This window comes from Balaenoptera ricei, chromosome 21 (genome assembly GCF_028023285.1).
Source record: "Balaenoptera ricei isolate mBalRic1 chromosome 21, mBalRic1.hap2, whole genome shotgun sequence".
NCBI lineage: Eukaryota > Metazoa > Chordata > Mammalia > Artiodactyla > Balaenopteridae > Balaenoptera > Balaenoptera ricei.
In genome coordinates, this window is record NC_082659.1 from 1457820 (window position 1) to 1483783 (window position 25964).

A 25964-nucleotide genomic window follows, 5' to 3' on the forward strand; every position below is an offset into this window, starting at 1 on the left:
CACACCTAACACTGCTTCTAGAAGATAAACCAACAACATGTCTCTTAGCAACCTATGGCAAGTTCCCTTTTGTACCATTTTACATTAAGATATTGCTTAACAATATCTACTTTGTCCAAGTTCTGTTTCAGGGGCTGGGGATACAGGATTTACTAGATAAGGTTATCTGTTCACCATCTAGAGGTTGGAATGAGAATAAACTTTGGGCTGGAAGATACAGAAATTTGGGGCTGGAGCCAGTTTGAGATGAATGTGCCAGTTAGACGTAGAGCATGGGCACTTGGAAGGGCGTTTCAGAATGTGTGACGTCATAGAGGCAGGAGGGAGCCTCAAGAAGCCTTTCACACTTATTTGAGCTTGAATAGTAGCACATGAGATGGATTATACATTAAGATAACAACAACAACAACAAATAATAATGTGATTGGCTTCTACTTATTAAATACTTCATATGTGACAGGTAAATGCCAGCTGGTTCTATGTACATTACTTCCATGAATCTTCACAATCCCACACTGGAACTTATTATTTTTATTCCCATTTCACAGATGAGGAGCTTGAAGTTAATTCACACACCCACAGTCACCAGCTAGTGGTAGAGCCACAAGCCCCATTTCAAAGCCATTATCCTCAGATCGCTGTGCCAGAAGACCTTCTTGTGCAAATCTTCTAAGACTTTGAATATTCCTGACCCAGGGAGTTAATGAAGGACTCGACTCTCACAAAATATTGAGGCATCACTATGGGACTGATGGGCTAGCTAGTTGGACACAAGACTTGACTGTTTACACTCAAACCATGCAACACAGACAAACATACATGAAGTGAGGAGAGGACGGTGCGATTTAGGGAAGAGCAGCACTCTCTTCCACACCACTTACAGGACTTCATCCTTTCTCTCCTCGTGTGGGCAAAACTACTCTTTGAGTCCATGCTACCTAGTTATGCCTCTCGTAACCTCTACTCTTTGCTGTCAACTGCTAAGCCTCTGCATGTGGCTCTGCGTTATTTTAAGATTTTGTCTACCGGCTCTTCCCAGCCCACCACTGCCAGCAGAGGACGGCACGACCCGGCCTCTGTTTCCTGATATTCACGTTTTCAGTGACCCTTCACTCCACCTCATCCACCCACTCTCAGAGTCACAACACAGAATATCCCTTCCTGAAACTCTACTTCGAAACGTAAATCAGACATCCTTCTGCCTCAGCCCCAGCCTCTCTCTACCCACCCTGTTTGCTCAGTTCCTCTCACTAAACCTAGTATTTGACCCCATCAGGACTATTACGTCAGGCGTTCCTGTCTTTGCTCCGTTTCCCATCCCGGTTACTACCCACAGCCCCACGTATGCATCATTCTCTTACCACCCTCTTGCATTCTCAGGCTCTTTTGTTCTTTACATACTATTAGGAAAATTTCATCCTGGATTAATACCATATGTGAGTTTTCCTGCTGGGAAGCTTCTGGAGAAAATCATGCAGTCCTCTGAACATTCATAGTCGTCAACCTTAATAAGCTCTCAGCAACGCTGGGCAATCTCACTGCACTTCTCTAGTTGTTATTCTTTTCCACTCAATGCGGTGACTATTTCAAACACTGTTTACCTGCTTCGACCCCATGACTGCTTTCGTTCGTGACTCCCAACACTGTCCTCCCCGGCACAGCAAACACTTCACACTCCTGCCACTGAACCAACAGAGCCCCTTACTACATGTATCCATCCTTTCCTCTTTTTCTCCTGATCCACTAGAAGAGATATTCCTTTTCCTGTTTAAAACCATTTCCTAATATAATAAGTTTGGATGTTTAAAACGTCTTGAATATGCTCAGTAGTTGCACAAAACAGTCCCTTACGTCAGTACTTCTCTCCCTCGGCTGCCCTTCAGTATCGCTCGGGAGCTTTTAAAGCCCCCAATACTCTGTATAAAACCCGGTCCAATTAAATCAGTACCTCTAGGAATGGAACCCAGGCATTTGTATTTTATACAGCTTCCCAGGTGACTGTCCTATGTAGACAAGGATGGAAACCGCTGAGGAAGATCCTAATACACGACGAGGCTTCAAGCTAACTTGGAAATTTTCTCAGCAGAAAAGATGAAGATGTGAGTTAAATCAAAACATGAATTTTATTATTGAGATATTAATGAAAATGTTTTTATTCAAGAAAAAAATACCTTTTTCTACACCGGATTGCTGGATCCCATCCGTGCCTATTCTTTCAGGAATTCTGTACTGTCACTAAACCAAAAAAACCAAACCAAACAAACCTCTGTTTATTTCCCATCTTTCCCTTCATGCATTCCTATTCATCTCCTCAATTTCACAGCCAAATTTGGAAAGAGTTGTCTGCATTTGTTGCTCCTTTTTCTTCCTCTGTCATTCATGGAACAACCTTCTTTAATCTGGATTTCGCCCCACTCCTCTATCAAAATTCTGTTGCAAAGGCTACCAGTGATATTCTTGGTGTTTAACTCAAGGGGATACTTCGTACTGTTCATTTTACGGACCTTCCAGCGCTGTGTGGAAATACTCTCTCCTTCCCTTGGCTTCTATGACGCTTCGCTCTCCGTGTTTTTCTCCTACTTCTCTGTCTATTCCTATCAGTCTCCGGTTCCCAACTACTCCTCCTCCACCTAATGGCTAAAGTTCAGAGTCCTTCAGATTCTTTCTGCCTAGGGCTTTTCTTCTTTATCTCCCTATGTGCTCTCTCCAACCAACCTCATCCTCTGTCATGACTTCAATTACCATTTGAAAGCCAATGACTCCAAATTCAGACCTTTGGTCCCGATTTCTGAGCTTCAGAACTATATACAGAGCTTTCTTTGGGATACACCCCTTTTAGATATATCGTAGCCACTTCAAACTGAACATAAGAATCAAAAACACTACCTCATCTCTCCAGCCAGAAACATGAGAGTCATTTTGGCCCTTCTGACCCCTAACCCATCCGGTCCATTCTCTTTCTTAACCAGCCATGACAACCACGGACTGGTCTCCATCTTCCCAGGGGACCCCTACGACATCACCCTCTTCCCCTTCCTGAACTGGTGTAAAATTTTCCAAATTGGTCTTCCCATAGCCTCTCCTCTCCATGTCTGTTTTGTTCTTCGCACATTTATCAGAGTGATGATTTTTCATAGAAATCTGACCTCATCACTCCTTTGCCTAAAAATCCCCAATGGTTTCTCATTGCACTTAGAATAATGATCACATTTCTTTAATGGGGCCTGCAAGGCCCTGGACGACCTTTCCTTCACTCACTGCTCCAGTGTGATCTCTATCGGCTCTCCGCTCTCCTTGCTCCAGACACACTGGGCCCCTTTCAGGTCAACAAATGTGCCAAGCAGTTCCCCACCTTAAGGACTTTGTGTTCTTTCCACAGCCTAAAATCCTGCCCACTCCTTACCCCAAGCTTCAAGTCTGCTCAAATACTGGATCCCCTATGTGCCCCTCCTTCCCCTATGACAAGGGTAGATTAGCCTATTGCAAAATCCAGGTAAAATTGCGTGCTTTATTTTTTACATCAATCAGAACAACTTGCAATGAGAGCACAGTGTAGATGTAAGTTTCATGATCTTCAGCACCTAGCAACCAAGTTCCTGGCACATAAATATTTGTTAAGTGGAAGAATGCTGCTTTCATTAAGCTTCTTTAACTAAAGACTAAAATTACTTTTCTCATGTGTTTCTTTTGTTGCCATTATTCAGATTAATTATAGTCTATAACTGAGAATTATTACAGAGGCATATCCAAAGTGAGACTTTCATTCTCCTTTGTGACACCACGTATTATGGAAACATTAGCTCTAGAATAAATAAAGCATCCCAGCTTAAGAATGGAGATTCAAGAGGTGCAGCTTGGTGTTTCCTGTGCTTTCTACTAAAGAAGGGTTGTCAAAACATGAACAGAAATTTAAATGACAATAGAAGAATGGGAGAAACTGGTGTCATCTGAATAAGTCAGGTCACATTCTGAACTGGATGCTCAAGTTCCCAGATGGGCCAAGTGATCCTGAATTGCACCACACCTCTCTTTTTACCCACAGCAAATTCCCACGATCCAGAGGACAATAAAATCATCGGAGGGGAAAAGGAACAGATGCTCTTTTCTTTTTAAAACACTTCTGTTCCTAGTAAGAAAGCAGTTGTGTTCCTTCAAGAGTTGTTTTATTTCTGAAAAGTTACTCTGAAAGTGTTTGCAGTGAATATTACTCAAGAAACTAGCTCCAAAAATGCGATCCTAAAGAATAGAAGCCATTGGATTTATGACTTACAGTACTTATAAAACACACATTTGGTGATAAATGTGACTGTGATGATATCAGACAGAAAATAGTTTGGATATTCACAGTTTTGAAGGCTTTAAGTGGTATCCTTGCTATGTCATATTTTTATACCCATTAATGTAATATCCAGTTAGCAAATGAGGATGTTATTTAAATACAGCATTTCTCCTACATATTAATTAGTAGTTCATTGATGAACAATTTGCCTTAAAAATGTGCAGAATGACATAAGTGACAGGTTTTCTTTTCATTACATTTTTATATAATGTGTTTAACTAAAAATGCACCATCTCTCTTTGCTCTGAAAGGAAACTGTTCCTTAATTTTATTTAATTTCTGAAAAACTTGAGTTTTGTCAAAGAAAAAATGTGAAGACTTCGATTTTGTGGTTCAAATGCCAAATAAAAGGAATCCTCTCATTAATTATACGTGTTTTCTAATCTTCAACTCTGATTTTATTGAAATCTAATTTTCCTATAATAATTTTATTACTCATTTTCTCCTCCTTTTTTCAAATAATTAGATTGCCCAAATTACTTATCTCCAAAGTCACATCTATCCTATGTTGATAGGCAGAAATTCCATCTCAGGAAGATTTCTGACAGTGAGTAGTTAGTTCAGCTCATTTAGAAATGATATATTTCATTAAGATATAAGCATATATCTTAATGATAGCAGAAAACTCGCACTTCCTTTATTTGTCAAAGCACCCATTCTCTTAATTTCAGGAGGGTATTTTTAGTTTCTAGTAATTTGGAAAAAGGTAATAGGTGAAAAAGTCAGAAAATAAAGTGTAAAAGTATGGTGTCAAATGCTAGCTATATATAACACCTATAAAACGCATAGAAAAGTACATTTGCATTCCAATAACACCTGTGACATTTAGACGTTCTATACAATTCCTGCTTTCAGTCTTTGCCTGCATCACATGCTAGTATTATTTCTCTCTAAATATAGTCAGAGACCTTTAAGTAGTCAAGTACTCAGAGGGTATATGGTGCAGCAAATAGTAATTCTTTATGCTTTTCTACTTTTTATAATTCTTGTTTATAAAGTGGTTTAAAGATTATAATTACATTTAGAGGAACTCAGAAATTCCATGTCAAAAAACTTTAAATGCCCATGGTTAAAAAAAAAAAAGAAAGAAAGAAAACTGCAGCCTTAGGTTTACTTTACAATATATTTACAATCAGCAAGCCCCCCCAAATTCTAACAATAAAAATTGTATTTCTGTGTCGTATCTTCGGGAACAGACCTGCTTTTGTGTGGAGGGGCAGGACCTGCGCATTAACAAAGCAAACACCCTTGATTTCCATTTAACCATCGCACCAGCATAGGACAGATTTCCATTCACAGAGGTCATTACACGTTTGTTACAGATTTTCTTTTTTCTGGTAACATTTATCTTTCCTGTTTTATGAACCAAAGTTATTTTATGTTTTCTACCTCTTCTATATAAAATTCTCATAAATAATTACTGGATTTCAAAGGCTCCTGGCAGCCGGACACTTGATAATAGCTATTTCTAACCGACGCTAAAAGAACTACAACGGTGGAGTTACAGACTTACACAATAGTCTGACTTATTTCTCCTCTCCTTCCATCCTTGTCTCCTTCCCCCTCCCTCCCTCCCTCCCTCCCTCCCTTCTTTCCTTCCTTCCTCCCTCCCTCCCTTTCTTTCCTTTCTTTCTTCCCTCCTCCCTTCCTTCCTTCCTCCCTCCCCTCCCTCCCTTCCTTCCTTCCCTCCTTTCTTTCTTATTATAAGTTGGCATTTGCAACATTGCACACTTATGCACAAAGAGGAGGTGAGATGTCATTTATCTACTGAAGTACTATGGCTATAGGCAGGGTGCAGAAAAAAGTGTACAAAGAAAAGGCAGATGTTTGACAGTTTGTTAGAAAGTTTATGTAGGAAAGAATGACGGGATTGACAAGAAAATCAGAAAACAAGTTTCTCCAGAAGACAGGGCTATCAAAGCGCCTGGCCTCGCATGGGTACTCACCACATCTGTGTCTTCCCAGGGGGTCGTTCTGGACCTCCACGTAGGCCAGCTGCCAGCAAAGTCAGCGCACTGGGCCTGGGCCCCCTGGCTCTGCCCCGCGGAGAATGGTGGCCACCTCGCCTTCCTAGGAAGCACCTCCTCTTAGGAAACAGCTCTTGGCCTGCAGAGAGAAGGCATTCCTTACACAGGGACCCACAAGCCACTATGACTGTACATGAATAGTTCACATATATAAACTCAATTTCTGTTGGTAATTATTACGTATAAACATTTATAATTACATGAGCTTTTTTTTCTGGAAAAGAGGAATAAATAGATAAATTTGATATAATTGTGCATGTGTAGGTATACAACATTCACTAAAGATACAAATAAAACACTGAAGGCATATTTGGCAAGGTTGACTATAGTAGTTAGCAGATCCATCAAAACTCTGGCCCTGATCTTCTCAGCACTGGATTTAATTTTCTTAGGATATTCAAACATTACAACATTCAAGTCTGGTATGACCGTGTATTGGGGTATATCTAGCATGTTCACTTTACAATAACACACATCATGGATTCTGAGAGCAAATGGAAAAAAATTCAACTTTATGGGGAAAAAAAAGAACTTTCCTTTGTACAATAATAGATTGTATTACTTCCAGAAGAGTAAGAGAGACAACAGAACTGCTGTGGGCACTACATTAGGATAAGAATCAGGCAACTTCTGCCCCTCATTTCTCTGCCACACGGAAGGTGAAGTAACTTATTTGATTACTGAGTTTACAAAAAAACCCGGACAAATTTAGGGCAGATGCTTCTCATCGCCTTCTCTTGGGAGCCGGCCTCTCCTCTGAAAATGCAAGTTCTCTTCTGTTTTCCCATAAGCCACAAGCTTACTCAGGGGCAGGTGCTATCAATGATGGGGGCAGGGGTGAAGGCCATGGCTGGGAGTGTAGGTTCAGCTCACAGAGCGGTAACGGTGCCCAATGTTTGATACCATGGTCATGGTCTCTCTCCTCGTCCACCTCTCCCATCTCGTTTGTGTGCATCTCCCTAACACACACCATCACACTCCAAGCGGAACAGCCTTCTTCCAATCTGTGGTTACATTGTTCTCTTTACTGCATTAGGGCTTTGTACGGGCATCTTCTGCCTGGCATGGTCTTCCCACTGATTTTCACGTAGCTGGCTCCGGATCACCGTTCAGTCCTGATCTGAACGTCCTCTGCTAGCCAGCCTTCCTGACCACCCTATCTAAATACCAGCCTTCTCTCCATTACTGAATATTACAGTCCTCTGTTCACTTTCTTCTAAATTAACATAACCCGGCATTATCTTGTGGTCTTTTTGTTGGTTTGACTTCCTCCCCGGGACTCCAAGGTTCATGAGGTGAGGGATCATAGTTGTTTCATTTGTAACTACTACACAGTAAATATTCACTCAACGTTTCTAGAATAAATGACTGAAAAGGCACTGGTAGACATGGACTCTTAAAATATATTTAATTTCTGGGAAATATTAAGAGGGACATAATAGTTTACGATCATCATGAGATATCTTTGAAATGAGTGTATAGGAATTGTGGTGCTTAAATGATACTATCTTCACAGATCAAACACAAGAATGCCCAGATGATAAAAAAGAAATGCTTTGCTGTGTGGCCTGATGCTAGCATCTAATAATATATCTGGAGATGGTGTGTATCATTTACCAGCATGTACTTGGGGAACTTTGACAACGGAAAGTGTTTTCATAGAAAATACAGTATTCATTGAGTATTACCATTCAATTCCAGCACTAGAGACATTATCCAATGATATTCCAAGGAGCTGAGTAGAAAACTGAACAGCCCGTGGCCACATGCTCTTTGGAAGACTGACAGGCAGACTGTAGGGCCAACACGACCTAAGTTTTCAGGCCACTCAATAGAGCGGGGAAGTCAAACCCTTCAAGTGGCCTTCCTCAAGAGGGGGCTTTAGCAGTAGCCATAACTGTGATGGTGGCAACGGCCATGGAGACAGTGGTGGCAATGCCAACCAGACGTGACATCCTCAAAACAGGGAACAAAGTCACGATTCTTATGTGTCATAAGATAATAAGGTTTGATGGATGGCAGTTTACTTTGCAGATGAGTTTTTAGTAATTACATTTGCCAAGGACTGCTTTCTCTGCTTATAATCGATTGTGCAGCCTCTAGTAAAGCCTCTACTAACAGGAAGAATACAACAGCAAACAGAATTTCTGAAAACAAACACAATCTGTAACTCATTTCTGAGTAAACGAAAACTACATAGGAGTGAAACAGAGCCACCTTTGTCCAGGGAGGGCAAGGCCCTGCAGCTGTCTCAGGTGGCCCAGCCTCAGACTCTAGGCTCCAAGGTCACCGGCAGGGGTAGAGTTTGTGACCTTCTTTGGTACCAGACTTGCCCTGATGGCAATGAAATGCTATACTAAGCTAGGCAGGAAGGTTTGCAGGAGACGCTGAACAAACTGAAATTGGGTTGAACACCGCCCCATAGGACCAGAACTTATCAAGGGACTCACAATGAAATCTGTTTAAAAATTCCTGGAAATTCCCTGGCGGTCCAGTGGTTAGGACCCCGTGCTTTCACTGCTGAGGGCTTGGGTTCAATCCCTGGTCGGAGAACTAAGATCCCACAAGCCCCCGGTGCAGCCAAAAAGAAAAACAAAAAAACCCCAAACAAAACAAAATAAAATTCCTTGAGCAAGGAGTCGCACAGATGTATTATGTACTCTCAACCTCTGGATTCTGGTAGGATTTGGCGTATGCCACTTAGAGAGGGATTCAAACTAGCATGCAGGCATGTCACACCTCAGGACAGTCTTGAAGGTCCTGACGTGTGACCGTGAACATGTGCGCAACTGGTGTCCAACTAAATTAAAGATCTACCGGCAGTTCATGTTTCATAGATGCTTATATTATGAACATGAGCCAAGTTACTATTAAACTCAGTGCTTTGTGATAGTAAGTTATCAAGGTAACAATTAGCAACAGGTGGTGATATTACATATACATAAAATATATATAACATAATAAAATATATAATATCTATAATATATACTAAAATACAAATATGTAAAATAGAAAGATGTTTTAATAAAAAGACAAGTGTGTATGTAATATAAACATAATATATGTAGATCTAATATATATTTATACACTAAATGTATGTATTTATGGATGTATATGTGTCCTCATGAAAATATACAGATACCCCTGAAGACAGTGACAAGCATCTCTCTCTGCAACTGTGCCCTTCACCTCCTCCCTGCAGTCCTTTTCCCCCAAATCTCAGGAACTTAAAATTATGAAAAAAAATAAAAACGACATCAATGTAATTTTAAGCTCTGAACATATGCAAAGCATTATGGGATTCAAAAAAATACATGATATTGGAACTTGTTTTAGAGAAGGTACTTCACTGCATTATTTATGTTCCTGGGTAGATACGTGTGTGTACACACCCAGAGCACCTTCATATGCTTTATTTCCAAAGCATGTGCTCCTGGAAAGACTCCTGCTAATAAAGTGAGTGTGGCAGTGCTGTATTTGACCTTTCATGTCATCCTCCAGAATCTGGAGGCCAGCCTGTAATGGAGATTATAGCTAAATAAATGACTCAGTAGTCAACCTTCTAGAAATGGCCATATTTAGCTCTCGGGGTAATGTTAACTTCACTGTGGTATTAGGAATCTCATCAACTTTTTGGTTAGGATGGATAAATAACTAGCTTTTAGTATGTAAATTACCAATGAAAACGTTTTACAGAAAATGGGTCAGGTTAGAGATGTAAATGAGGCCTAAAATGTCCCATTAGGTTTTGAATTGCCTTTTTTTTTTTCCCCCTAAGCATTATAAATCTTGCAAGCTTTTGGGGTAATTTTCTTGCTTGAAGAGGCTAGTAAGGTCTTTCCCAGTAAGAAATGAACAAAAATACTTCTGAAAACTAATTCTGCTTGAAAAAAACAGAGCAACTTGAATACTGAAGTATAGTTTTTAGATAAGCTGTACAGACCACAGGTACAGATTTTGCAAAGGACACAGTGTGGAGAGGTATCATTCAATGGCTCTCGTTTAAAATCAATCGTACATTTGAAGGATACTTATCCGATCTTGAGACAAATCATTAACTACAAATACAAGTCTATCTTTTGTGAAGCAATGGATCTTTGATTTGGCAAAAAAGTCTCTGGTTCTGCTCCGACAAGTCCTATTTGTAGCGCTCGTGACTAACCCGTGTTTGCAGGACAAATACGACGCAAGAGCAGGGTGTTGCTCGTGGCGCTGCTCTTGGGCCAGCTCACACAGTTAAGTGATGAACGCACACACCAAAGCGAGGCAGACGCCGCTTTAGATCTTACGAGACACTAACACAACAGCGTCACAACACAGACTGAGACTTGTCACCAGGCGGTCTCACACCTCTTACTCTCACCACGTCGGTTTCCCTCCTACAAACCACTCATTTACAGCAGCCTAAATTAGCCTCGTGTGACAACGTACGAAGTGCTTGCTGCTTGTGTTCATCTATCACAGCACTGCCAATGTTTAGGACAGTTTAACGTCTCAGACTCATGACAGGGGGCTGAATTTTTGTCACTCGGAAAGCTGCAAAAGTGGAATAGTAAATATGAAATTACAATAACTACCTACATTTAACCAGCTTAGAAAGCTAACAGGGAAATCCATCAACCCACTCTGATCATCTAGTTTGTTTCTGTGTTGGGCCTAATTAAAGATAAACACATAAAGCCAACGATTATAAAACCACATTTGGTTAGCTTTCTTTTCAATTGTCAGCAAAAACCAATATCCCCTCCCCCCCCAAAAAAAATCAACTCTTTCTAAAATATCTACTTAATATTTGCCTGCTCCTTCATTTGTTTGCTTTAATATTTTGCTATAGCAGCCTTTTGTAATGGATCCTTGCAACGTGAAGCCTTTTGTGTTTACCCCAAGCGACCTAACTAAATCACAGGTATGCATATATCACATTTTCTTATAGATTTTACTGCTTCATTAATTTTATCCGTTAAGAAAAAGGGATTGTGAGACTTAAATTTCTTCACACAAGTATCTTATTTAAATTGGTCTTTGTTGCCTACCAAAGTTTTAGAGGTCAGTAAAAGATGTTCTCACATGTTTTAGCAAAGATAAGTGAAGGAGGTAACAGCAGATCTGGAGGCTGTTCAGACCTAGTCTCCGCGGGTTAAAATAACCGAGCAACTCAGGTGGTCGGTCGCTGTGTTATGTCATGTGTTTTGATGGAAGAGAGTTACTTCACATAGACAGGACAGATAATGTGAGAGAGAAATATGAGTCCCAACATGTATTTGTATGATCTACATACCGCCATGCCACCTTTTTAGCTCACTACTAGAATTCTATTATCGGCATCCCTAAATCTTGCACAGCTTTTCTTCTCTTCCTTCATCTGCTGGCTATTCCTTCCAATTTCAGCTGAGTTACTTCTCGAGGATGACCTTGGATCCTCTCTCCCTGTCTAGCCAGGGTCTTCTTGAAAGAGGAACCTCCTTCCCAGGAGGGAGGAAACACACACCACTGCCTCTATCTTTTTGGTTATAGTTTCTTCTTTATCTAATAAATGCACAAAAGACTATTCATATCATCACTTCGAGTTAAGAGTAATGGTTCAAATTCACCAAACACTTACCATGTGCCACATATTCACTTTATCCTCCAAGCAATCCACGTGGGAAGCATAATCATTTGCCCCACCGTACAAATGAGTACACTAGCCCGTGGAGGAGCTAGGTACTGTGACCGAGATCATGTGTATTCAGTAGTATGTGGTGGAAACAGAACGTGAGTGCAAGTACAAGTTCAAAATCAGTGCTCCATATGTGATCAACAAAGAGTCTCTGCTAGGCACATACTTCCTACACACATTCTAGTCTCTAACACACGCTGTCATCTGTGTTAGGTGTCTAATACCAGGGGGGTTAGGGCTCTGATGCTCTCATGAATCCAGCCTGGTGTGTCTTTGCTAACAGCACCCCAATCCCCAGACTCTATCTGAGGTGACACTGGTTCCCTTTGACATAAAGATGAATGGGAGCTGGAACCCATAGTTAAGTGGTAGTTCTTAATGCTCCTGTCATTTATATGATAATAAAGTCTTTGGGAATACAATTCTGTTACTTGGTAAGTAAGGCCTTTGGACATCATGAGTTCAGAAAATCCATTACCAGAAATAATACCTCACAAATACTTACATTTTTACAACATTCAAAGTTTTCACAACCATGACTACACTGTATTTTCAAAGTAGCAGTCTAAGTCAGGCACAGCCAATATATAATCATGCCATTTTGTTAAATGATTACAGAGAAAGGATGGAAGAGAAAGTAATGTTTGCTTAGCATAAACTATTTGGGGACATTATCCTAAGTACTTCGCCTAAATTCTCCCTTCAAATTCTCATACCTTCCTTCTGGTGTACATGTTCTTAAACACATTACAGGTGACTTAACTGGAGGTCACAGCATATAGTTAACAGCTTGTAAAAGGGGTTAGAACCAGGATTAGAAGTCATGTCCCTCTCCAAGACCATCCTCTTTTCATTATAACTCAAGTTCAGTCGACAGCACATGTTCAGTGCTTACACATGCCCTTGGTCTTCTTCCTTATCTCAGGTTGGGGTCTTGTTTCTCTACATAGGTTTCATTTTGTTAATGGAAAGAACCACATTTTATTTTCTTTGAATCACTCACAACACATACCTTTCAAGCTATGCTTAAAAGGCCAAGTTAATTCAAATACTTGTGATTTGAATGTGGTCTGGAAGTAAAAGAAAGCTTTCCCTGCTTGTACTTTTATTCATTCACCCAGCAACTGTACCTCTCAAGCACTTCTGGACAGGTACTGTGGTCTTAGAAACCCCTATTCATTCCTGGTCATTCCTCCTTAGGTGAGCTATGTTGAGGGTCACAATTTGAACTCATATTATCCTAAGACCTCTGAGCCTCAGCGAGTCTAAAATGACTTGTCCAAAGTTTCAGTGAGTTAAGTAGCAAAATCAAGCCTAAAGCCACATCTCTGAACATCTCTTTGCCCAGCGCCTCTGTATAAAGTAGTGTTTGTAGTTGTTACCTTTATCATATATCTGGAAGTATAGATCATAAAATTTGCAAGACACTTCTTATTTAGAATATTATGATGATGAATGAAATTTTTAAAATAATCTTACACAAATAATAAGTTATCAGAATGTTGATTAGTTAGAACAAAAAGAAACATTTATAGGTTGATGTAACTTAAAATCAAGGAGCTGGATTCAGAAACACACGATGCTTTTCTTATTGGTTTCGTCTGTGTACATGCATGGATTTATAAAAGACTGATCATACTGTGAAAGTATTAATACAAATCAGCTTTCTGTTCATGGATTTTATTTCATTTCCCTCTGCCTCCCCTATCCTGTCGTTTTGTATGAAACATAGTCTTGAGGAAAAAAATTAAGAAATCCCACTGCATTACAGCATATAGCATATAATGGGCAAATAATAAATGTTGAATGAATGAATAAGGATAGGTCAGGTAGTTTGATTACACTGGTTGAAATGATCACTGCTTAATGTAAAATAACACAGTGAAAGGAATTATGTTGAATCTCTATCTATCTATCTATCTATCTATCTATCTATCTTTAGCTATAAGAGTCTATATCCTATGAGATCATAGAATGCGTCTGAATTTTTCATCTCTGCACACCCAGCATCGGGTAGAGTGCTGGACTCATGTTAGGTATTCAGTGTATATGTGTTTCATCGACAAGCACTCCCTGCTCACAAGTAGTTTATAATCCAGGAGTGCAGATAAGTGGAGAATATTTTTCACCCTCTTTCTCATTTCTGGCCTCAGTATTTTAAAAGGATGGCCAGCCTATTGCAAATATTTGGGCGGAAACTTTTGTTTTTTTCCCTAACTCACTCATCTATGCGGCACGCATACGCCATGTTCAAATGAGCCCACAATGCTTTGATTTGCACAGGTCATTTTAGCAAGAGAGATGACGAGTAACGTTTTTACAATTCTTCAGTCTCATATGCATATTCTATTCCCAAGTGCTTCAAAGGGTTCTCATAGTTTGACTTTATTTTATCCTCATGATGTTTCTCTGAACTATAGCTTTGTTTATTTTTGTGTATATATTATGATACAGCTTAGAATTGCATATTTGTAATATGTTCAATATGAAACCACATAAACCTCAACTAAAATTTTTTCAAATGAGAATCATTTGGTTTAAATTTCACTAGCTTTAGGTCAACACAAACAAAACAAACAAAAACAAAAGCAGACTCACAGATAATAGAAAATAAATGAGTGGTTGCCAAAAGGGAGAAGGGTAGGGGGCGGAGAAGGGGATTAAGAGGTACAAACCTCTGGTTATATAATAATAAGTCACGGGGATGTAATATACAGCACAAGGAATACGGTCAATAACACCGCAATAACTCTCTGTGGGGAAAAACGGTCACTAGACTTACGGTGGTGATCATTTCATAATGTGTGCAAATGTCAAATCATTATGCAGCACATCTGAAACTAACACAATATGGTAAGTCAACTGTATTTCAAAAAAAAAAAAAAATCCCAACTAACCACTCTGTGACTGTAACCTTATTTTTTTAAGTTTAGTTTGAATGCAAGAAATCCATAAGCTCTAAAATAGTTTAGTATTTGGTAAACAAAAGAAATACAATAATATAATATTAGCTTTCATATATAAATTATATTTTGTTCAAATTTTTTACCTGTAAAAACTTGCTTTCAATTTTAATGGATATATTTTTTAAACTGAACAATTTTGGAGTGTCTTGGATGGAGATGAAATGTACCAAAGTTTACCCATACAAATTAAGGAAAAATATTAATTTTCACCTAACAGGTTTTTTTTTTTTTTTTTTTTTTCAACTCAGTGGTTGGTTTTCAGGAATGAGTCAAAGTTGTAAAGTCATAAATAAAAGGATAGGTATATTCACTTCCATCTTCTGACCTGAGTGAAGATTTATCACATTTTGAAGATTCCGTTTAAAAGGAAGATATTCCTCTTCAGTAGACTGCTGAAACTTCAAAGCTTATGGATGCACTTGTGGAATCTCCACCCCAGCAAGGGTCAGTGTGTGTGTGTGTGTGCAAATGTGCGTAGTATCATGTGTTGAAGGTATTTCAAGGCTACACTGAGCTTATGTATACATATGGAAGAAAGAGACAAGCATCCCTTTAATAAGCAAATAATTAAGAATTAACATAGATCTATCTGGAAAGATCTGAGACTGATGGAAATTCAAGCTGCCTTCACACCCATCAGCAAAACTTCCACCAAAGGATCTGTGGGCGTTATTGTCTATCCATAGCTCTCTGATCTATGGAAATGGTGAGGAGGAGAGAAAACAGGAGAGGCACTTTCCTTCTGGAAACCTGTCCTTCAGTCTCTGACAGGAGTTTACAAAAACAGGTACATGTTCATGTCCTAGTAATTGCAACTGCGTTTCTCTACAATAATCTCTATATGCGTAGGTACCAATTTTATCAGCCTAACCTGTATATCGCTACATTCCAAAAACTTCCTGCAACTGATTCTATCAATTCATGCATCCCCCATCGATTTGGTCAATAGCATCCATCCAAACTCTCTTTGGGATGGCTGGCCCATTCTGTGATCAGGTTTCTAAGAGGTCTTTTCATCGAATCTCTTTTAAATATACTTGTACTTGTGCTACACAAATACAGTAGATAGTCAGTTTTTCTTGTATATCACAGAGATCTAATTTATCTATTTGGAATTTCCATATTTATTTACTTCATTAAGAATAATTTACATTAATGTTTTACTCTGATCCAAACTAATGTGGCAAAGCTGGAAATAGGCAAATATCTTAGGAAATAATAATTTAAACAATACCATGTCCCTTTAAGGACATGTGGTACGTGAAGGGAGAACAGTCATCATATCACAGGCTTAGATACTCTGAAAAATTAAAATAGAAACATACGAAAGTCTCAGAGAAGCAGCTTATAAGGTAGCATTTTAAACGAATCAGATGTTTTCTATGGGAGTATACTCTTTTAAAACGATGAAAACTCTCGAGTTTAGGAAGATTATTACATTTCATATGTGAGGTTTATTGAAAAATAATTGTCCTGACCTTCTTCCTCCTTCATTTTTAGTTAATTTTTAGCTGCAATGCAGTTCAAGTGCTCAAAATATTACAGCATAAGTCCATCTCCATCACCCCAGGCACAAGTCCTACCTGAACTTGAATTATGATGTTTTATAGGAGGTCAAGGTCAAGGTACTCACTCACAACAAGTGTTCCGTGGAGACTGTGATGTTGTCTAATGCGCCTGTTCAGAACAGCAAACCTGAAACAGGGTACCACATTGATCTGGCCACCCCTGGAAGCTGGGCCTTGGAGAGGCCACGAGAAGTGTGTGGCAGGAAAGGAGACCTGGTCATGACATCCTGAACACCCCTCTCTGGCAAGAGGCAGCCCTTCTCTTGTCACCAGCTCTGAAGGCAGCTGGCCGCGCTGACACAACGCCCAGCACAGAGAGGGAAGGGCTGCGGGAAGCAGGCTGATGGCCCCTCTCTAAGGACAGGGAGGACGAGAAAGGCAGGACATTTAAAATAAACAGTATAACTCACTCTCTGATGTAAAGTGCCAGAGATTTCAGAAGGGAATGCAAATCCAGCACAGAAGACCTTTGTTTGCTTCTCTTGTATTTTGACATTTTCCTAGAATCACTTGATAGCACTCACATTAAGCTTCATTTCAGATTCCGTCCAAAGTCAAACTACCAGACGCAGCAGAGTGTGACAAAACTTTCCAAAAGAAAAGATCGGAATGAATGCTCATGTTGATTTTTCACTCACTGTATTCCCGAGAAGACCAATTTCAAAAATTAAAGGTCACACGAAAAAGCAAATTGCACAGTAAAAAAGTATTTCTTCTACTATTATGAAAATATGATAGCACATCTAATTTTCACAAACTCTCCAGCTATTCTTACGATTAAAGTTACCTTGTGTGTGCTTTTACTCCTTCACCAATAAAGCTTCACAATCTAAATTAATTCTAAATATGAAGATGAATACTATTAGCAGTAATAAACTATCAGATTTTCACGTGGAAAAGAGGGACGCTGTAACCACGGTGCATGTTGTATACTTGCGATCATTGTGTCAGTGCAAACAGCACTAACAGAAATTCCAAATAGCACATTCTGAAAGCATGAAAGTGTGTTTGAAGGATAATGTTAGTGACATGAGCTATAGTTTCCAAAGATGTCACGTCAAGGATCTAAAAATAAAGAAATAGAATCCAGTAAAACAGCATGTTAAACCCTGTTTCTTATTTGAGGTTGCATTAGAGTTATTAAAAAAAAAAGAAAGAAAAAAAAATAAACAGGAAGAAAATTAAATTTCTATTTTCATAGGCAATAATATGTTGTACAATTTGCAATTAAAAATAAATTAGGCACAAAATCTGCAACATATTGTTTTTAAACTTTCATTAAACCTCCTGAGTTATGCTGCTGGATGCAACATACCAACAGAAATGCTAGGGTTGCATGAGTTTCTGGCATATGAAATAAAATCATGTCTTCAATCTACAAAAATTTAATTTACAGCTTAGCTGATTGGACGGAGCACGTTAACACCACCTTGGAGGTTTAAGAACAGCAAGTGCCGTAATCCTCTGAGTATTTTGATCACTAGCGCACAAGCATGTAACATGCTTTGTGTTCAAGGGGAACCTTTATCCAGGATGCAAAGCTGGTGCTGAATTATAATCACATTCAAAAAGGTTGCAAGCCTGTGGGCATTAAGCTTTGCACTCTCAAGCTTAACCAAGAAGATTTAAGCAACCTACTCTGGGACCATATAGTTGATCTGATAAGAGTATTCCGAGACCTTGAAGTTTATTTTTATCAGAAGTTTTGCATTCAAGGTCTCAAACATTAGAACTTTTTTAGTGCTAATCAAAAGTGCTTCCATTCAACTCCAGCAATGACACTTACAAGCAGATGGAATTCATAACATAGAGAGAAAAAAGAGAGGGACAGACACAATAGTTTTCCCCTGAATAAAAGAAAATCTTGAAGGCCTAAGGACAACTTCTGATATCTTAGATGTTATTCCAGATTTCTTTGCTGTATTTGTCTGAAAAAGATTTGTCAGACATTTTTGCTACTCAATTTAAATAACGAAGTTATTGAAATGACAGATGCCATCTGTATCCTAAAGGAGTCAACTATTTTGCTGAACTTTTTTTTGTTCAGATGAATCAGGGAGTTATTTATAGAGCAGGTGTTGCTAATATTCAGTCTCTAATATCAAAGACAAGGATAAAATAGAGGTTAAGTTCAGGATTTATTTTTACATACACTTCCATAGAATGACTACTGAACATTTATTAATTAAAATATGATTGAAGAATGACATGAAATAATCCTACATGTGTTTCTCTCCATTGTGGATATGAGAAAATAAAGATATAGACAGCTGAGGTTCTCTAGAATAACTGGATCAAGGGTCTTAAACCTAACATCATGTATTTTTTTCTTTGCTCTTTTGTAATCAGTGACTATTTGGGGAGCTATTTCTGTTACATTTACATAGTTTTAACTGAAAAGGATAAAGGACCAGGGTAATTTCTCAAAACCAGTCTATACCTTTTCACTTATTTATCATTTCTGGGTTTTTTTCTTTTCTTTTTTTTTAACCAAGAAAACATGCATATAACTCAAACCACAATATGTCGATAAAGGTCCAAGAGAGAATATTTTTCTCTTTCAGTTATAATGAAGTGAAAGAAGTTTCCCACATGGGTGCTTTAAAAAAAAAAAAAAGAGAGAAAGAAAGACACGTCATCTCTCATTCGTGGTCATGAAGGCTTAGCTTGATCTGTTTAGATCTTGATCTGTTTGGCTTCTTTCACTAATGAGACTCTGTGTCACGGTCATAGCATCCATACTTGGTAGCCTCAACTGCCTGGGCAAGACAAAGGACATAATTTGATGACAGCGAGGACCAGACAGGGCTTAGGATTAGAGAGTAAAGAAAGGTACAGAAGGTACAGGTTGGATGTAGTTTGCTGAGACCTGCAGAGACCTGAGATGACCTGAGCAATTCTCTGAGTCTGAACTGAAGAACCACGTTGACTGGCCGGGCCAGGTGGCAGGCCCGGTGGAGATACATCTGGAATACAGACTCATGTATATATAGAGAGAGGTCTGAGTCAAGAAAGAAGAAAAGTCAGAGATTCAATTTAGAGTTTAGGGTTCATATTTTTGACCTAACGATAGAAGTAGGGAGATAGTTATTTCATAAAGCGATTGGGAAGAATTTCCAAAACTTGAGCAAAAGAGTGGCCTGTGCAATGACCCCTTGCACACAAGCGACTACGGATCTCAAGGCAGCACGCTTTCAGGTCCAGTTTCTAGCTGTCTTTGAGGTGTTGTCAAGGAAAGGCTTACACTCATCCCGTTTTTCACTATCCCTCCCTTTGCCAGGAGAGTAAGATAACCTTCTTCTTGTGCCTATGATTGCAGGAGGACTAATACCTCAGGGGTCACTTCAGTTTTAAAAGGCTGAACCTAGTGGCTAAGAAGATTCCCATGATTAATTCAAGGATGAGGACAAAAGACTTGTGCTGACACCATACCCAACAGGTGGATTAGGGCCTGGCTAAATAAAATGATGGATACATTTAACTATTATAGGCCTGTGCTAAGTCCCGGTCATGTTTGATCTCTCTAAGATACTTGACACCATTGATTACTCCCTGATTTTTAAATCTCTCTCCTTTTTTATTTCCTGACACAGATGTCTGCTAGTTCTTCTACCGTTTGTTCATTTTTATTGTCCTGTTTTGGCTTCTCGATATCCTCTTCGTTTATCTAATCATTCTGGCACGTCAGGATTCTGCTCTTGGTTCTTTGCCTTTTTCATGCGAAATATTCTTCCTGGATGTTCTCATTTTATCCACTGGCTTCCACTTCATTCATACCCTGATGATTCTGAATCTCTGTTTTCAGGTATTAGCATTCTTCCAAGATTCAGAGCTGCATTTCACTGGCTGGACATAACAAATGTGCATGTTTTCAGGGACTTGAGAGACGACGTGTCATAAACTAAATGCCTTCTCTTCCTTTCAGTCTTCCTCCATCCATGCCTAACCCTGCTCCATCCTCTGTAGCCCCCATCTTGATTAATGGAGCGATTATCTATCCAAAGAAAGTAAGTTGTTATCATTTTCAAACCTTCTCTAATCCTCACCCTTAACATCAAATATTATAAAATCCTGGTAATGCAACCTCGAAAATGTCTCCTGGGTACGCCATTGCTTCTCTTGTCATTTTGCTGGTGCTTCAGTTTTACCCATCATCTTCCCATCAAACGTTCGCAGTAACTCGAGTATCTGATTCCACCAGTTCAGTGGTTCTCAAAACGTGGTCCCCAGACAAGGGGTATCAGCACCACCCTTGGTAGAAACAGAAAATCCCAGACTCCACCTCAGACCTACTGATGAAGAAACTCTGGGTGTGAGGACCAGGAGTCTGTGTTTTTCACAAGCCCTCTACATGATTCTGATGAATGCTGAATTTGAGAATCACTGAGTTGATCTCTGTTCTGCTGGCCAAAAGGTTTCCTATGTAAGAAATCCACTGGTGTCTTTCCTCCCACGCATAGATCCACTGGTTACCTGTAAGATTAGGCCAGAATCTGCAGCAAAGTTTATGCGGTAGTCGATACAGTTTACCAATATTTTCAGTTTTTCTTCAGGGACATGGTAAAGTTTCACCTCCCTGCTCTTTGGAAGTTAGGTGTGCCCATGTACTTGCTTTGGCTAATAAAACGTAAGACATGTGTTTCACGTTTGGTGAGTTTCCAGTGCACAGTTCAACATGTTTCTTTTTTTCCCTATCATAGCGTCTAGTGTTCACATGGTAGAGAAAGAGGAAAACGAAGAGCAGAGATCCAAGCTGACTGGGGTCACCATGTAGTGGAAGAAATCAACAAATCCTCATAGTTTTAAATTACTGAGATTTGGGGGTGTTTGTTACGGCAGCATAACCTTGCCTATTCTGAATAATTCACTTTACCTTCTCCATCTTGGCTGCTGTTCAGTAATTCTTCTTCTCCTTTTTCCTTACTCCTCATACAAATAATAATAAATTCACTCTTCAGTAAACTTGCCAAGCTTTTTCATGACATCACAGCCTTGCAGATGCTATTCTCTGCACTTGGAACTCTTGACACACATTTTTACCCAGATGGTTTCATTTTTTGATTTTCAGCTCAAATATTCATTCTTCTGGTTACCTTCTCCTGAGTCCCTGGGGCGAAATCAATGCTCCATCCTCTGTGCTATCAGAACAATCTTTTCATCCCTCTGAAATATTTTGTATCACGGTTTACAGTAATTTAATTGCCCAAACTTTTTCTCTGCTCACGAAACAGTAATTTCCTCAATGACTAGGACTCTGACTTATTCATTTTTATTCCAACAGGGGGATTATTCTTTTTCAAAGACCTTTATCAAATCACTTACATGTATTTCTAGAAGTAAAGTAACCTAAATCTTCTACAGCTATCATAGTTTCCTAAGTGTATGTTATATTAAGTAGCTTTTTAAACTTTTTCTTATAACCTTAAACATTTGGTTATTTTACTCAATGTCATGTTGGGTTAAGGTCTTTAGGAAGCAGTCTGCAATAATTCCCACATCCTTTGCTTAGGTGGTGACAATGGCTCACTACAATTAACCCCCTGAATATTGAAACTACAAATTTACATAGCAGAAGTGACAGCTTTATAAGAGAGCTCATCATGCTAAAATTATAGTTTTTATCTTTTTCACGTGAATGCATCATCCTATGTAAACATAGTATCATTCATCTGCCATGTTCTGCACCCTACACAATTTTGTGAAAATTTCCTTCAGTTGTTTTCATGTCAGTTTCATATGTCACTGGGTTTAGTTTCATGTGATAACAGGTATTTCATCATGGATTTGCCCTTCAGAGATCCTAAGGTCGTAAGTAAGACTTCTTTAATACATACTCCTTCATCTCATCTTGCCAAATGCCCCTTCCTCTGAATTTACCTCTTTCTGTTGATGACGGCATCATTCTTCTGAGATGTCTAGTATTTTATGGCCACCTTTGTCTTCTTGGTTTCCCCTAGACACTAGTATGCAATGTCTTTCACATTTTTTTTTTTGGTCCATTTTATTTTAAAAAATTCATCTCTCTGAGTTCTCATCTATCCCCAATTAATTCTAACAACAACAAAGAGAGACTGAATTGCTTGAAACAATGCTTGCTCATTATTTCCTTGCCCCAAGGGCTTCAGAAACTCTTCTCCTCAATATGAGCCCAACCTCTCGAGTGGATTATATAAACAAATGGCCTTTATCTTTCATCCTCCCTTTATCTTCCTTGTGCTTCCCAGTTTAACACCCCTATTTAGTGCTGCGCGAGCTGGACTCATCCATTCCGCTTCTGTTCTCTTGCTCACAGAGTGTCTCTCTACTGGAATTCTCTCTCTTGATCTCATTGCTTTAATAATCCTACTCATCCTTCATCTCCCTCCTTCATTAAGCAAGACATTTCTAGTCTACAGAACTTTTTCCCTTCTTTAAAATTCTAACACTTGTTAAATACTTATTTAACAACTATGCTATCACATTCTTTTTCATTGTCATTTATCATCATTTAAATTGTCTCCCTCATCATACATTTATTTACCACTGGATTGTCTTATAACTGTATCCCCAGTAGGTTTTCCAGAATATTGAACACTCATGATAATGTTCGCACACGACTGGTTCTGCACATACTGTACTGGGTGGTGCCAGGAACACTCATGATAATGTTCGCACACGACTGGTTCTGCACATACTGTACTGGGTGGTGCCAGGAACACTCATGATAATGTTCGCGCACGACTGGTTCTGCACATACTGTACTGGGTGGTGCCAGGAACACTCATGATAATGTTCGCGCACGACTGGTTCTGCACATACTGTACTGGGTGGTGCCAGAAACACTCATGATAATGTTCACGCACGACTGGTTCTGCACATACTGTACTGGGTGGTGCCAGAAACACTCATGATAGTGTTTGCGCACGACTGGTTCTGCACATACTGTACTGGGTGGTGCCAGGAATACTCATGATAATGTTCGCACACGACTGGTTCTGCACATACTGTACTGGGTGGTGCCAGGAACACTCATGATAGTGTTTGCGCACGACTGGTTCTGCACATACTGTACTGGGTGGTGCCAGGAACACTCATGATAATGTTCGCACACGACTGGCTCTGCACATACTGTACTGGGTGGTGCCAGAAACACTCATGATAATGTTCGCGCACGACTGGTTCTGCACATACTGTACTGGGTGGTGCCAGGAACACTCATGATAATGTTCGCACACGACTGGCTCTGCACATACTGTACTGGGTGGTGCCAGAACACTCATGATAGTGTTTGCGCACGACTGGTTCTGCACATACTGTACTGGGTGGTGCCAGGAACACTCATGATAATGTTCGCACACGACTGGCTCTGCACATACTGTACTGGGTGGTGCCAGAACACTCATGATAGTGTTCACACACGACTGGTTCTGCACATACTGTACTGGGTGGTGCCAGGAACACTCATGATAATGCTTGCGCACGACTGGTTCTGCACATACTGTACTGGGTGGTGCCAGGAACACTCATGATAATGTTCGCGCACGACTGGCTCTGCACATACTGTACTGGGTGGTGCCAGGAACACTCATGATAGTGTTTGCACACGACTGGTTCTGCACATACTGTACTGGGTGGTGCCAGCCAAGACGCCACCAGCTACTGTCACTGTCACAGGTTTCTGCCAAGGACTTCCTTACACTTAATTCTCCTTGCTTTATTTCATGAGACACTCCCTCCCTAGACTATACGAATGCCCAGAAGGTAGCCGGTCTCTGAACTGAACTGACCAGCACCCTAGGTGGGGCCTGATAGTAGAACTCAATTCACCAAAGTCAGATAAGGAAATGTTAACAATAGTTCAGGAACTTAGAAAAACATCTGGGCAATAGAAATGGGCCATTGCAGTGGACAGAGCTTTGACCCTGAGCCAGATTTCTGCTGCAGCCACAGGATCTTTACGGACTCATGATGGGAAGCTGTAAGCGACATAGTAGCTTCCTAAGCTGCCTCAACCCCTGATGCCCATGGGAATCATTTTGGGTATATTTTTACAATACTGAAGGCTGGGTCTCACTCCAGGAAAAGTAAGTCATGAGCCGGATGGGGTAGGGAAGAGGAATGGGGCAGGGCTTGGTATGAATATTTTAAAAAATATTTCTAGTTAGCTCAAATTTTTTATTCCGGAATGAGACCGGCTGGGAGAGAAGGTCAATGGGAGCACTTAGCTGAAGCAAAGACTGCAGGAAATGGGGAAGCAACAGCAGTTTCTGGTAAATACACTCCCTTTATTAACATGATCTCAGATTAGAAAGCCTCAGGTTACAGAAACCATGTAGGAAAAGCATTATTACCTATACACCAGACATTTATCACCATGACGGTAGAGACCATGCCTTTTTGTTCTCTCCATTGTATTTTTAGTAACCAGCATATTGTCTGGTTCTTGGTAGATGCTCAATTGATTCCAACCACGCAATGGCACTTGAACTTCAGGTTGACTAATTTTAACTGAAATCTGCTATGCATTGTTGATAAATGCACTGGGTTAATACTGCATTTAAGCCCGCAGGTAGTAATTTCAGACAATGTGGAGAGAGTTGTGGAAAGAGCACAAACTCTCAGAGTTCAGGATTCCTATCACACTTTTGTCTCTTACTAACCAGGTGACGCTGAACAACTTATTCAACCTCTCTGCCTCTGTTTTCTGATTTGTAAAATCAAATCATAGCATCACTTTGGCAGAGCTGTTAGGAGGCTTCAAGATGAGTATGTACAGCGTTTAGAGCAGCACGTGGTGCTCGGCAAACCGTAACGAGTAGTATTATCAACAAATGGCATTTCGTCCAACAGAGCTGGACGTGGTGGCTTCATCTGTATCAGGCAAGAGGTTGACAAGGATCAGATGCTAACAATAAATTTAAAAAGTTATAAAGTAGAGCAAGGGGAGCCTCCTAGTACGGATACTGTCATTATTTAAATGTATTTGAACAGAAAAATGAATAAAAGAATATTTTTCAGCTTTATTTAGTTATAATTTACAAGTAAAATTGTAAGATATTTAAAGTGTACATCGTGATGACTTGATAATACCTATGCATTGTGAAGAAATTCCCCCCAACCTAGTTAATTAACATACACCACCTCACGTATTTCTCTCTCTCTCTCTCTCTGTGTCTCTCTGTGTCTCTCTTTCTCTCTCTCTCTCTCTCTTTCTCTCTCTCTCTCGTGTGTGTGTGTGTGTGTGTGTGTGTGTGTGTGTGAAGGAATGAAAGATTTTCGTATGTTGGAGTACAAATATGATCTCCCCCTCACTGCTCATAATATTGACGCAAACATTCTAAATAAGGAATAAGGCAGTCATATGTGATATGCAGAGAACTTAGAAAGGTACCTAACCTAGAAGATTCCTCAGGAGGCAGAAAACAT

The 25964-nt window shown here is 39.7% G+C and overlaps 1 protein-coding gene across 13 annotated transcripts in view; it reads right to left on the reverse strand.

Annotated features, from left to right (window-relative positions):
• TENM3 (teneurin transmembrane protein 3) overlaps window positions 1–25964 on the reverse strand; it is a 2524603-nt gene that overhangs the window by 1264908 nt on the left and 1233731 nt on the right. For all 13 annotated transcript variants that reach the window (XM_059909693.1, XM_059909692.1, XM_059909687.1 and 10 more), the window contains one exon: window positions 6286–6445. The gene's annotated coding sequence lies outside the window, so the exon portion shown is untranslated. The remainder of the gene's footprint in view (window positions 1–6285; window positions 6446–25964) is intronic.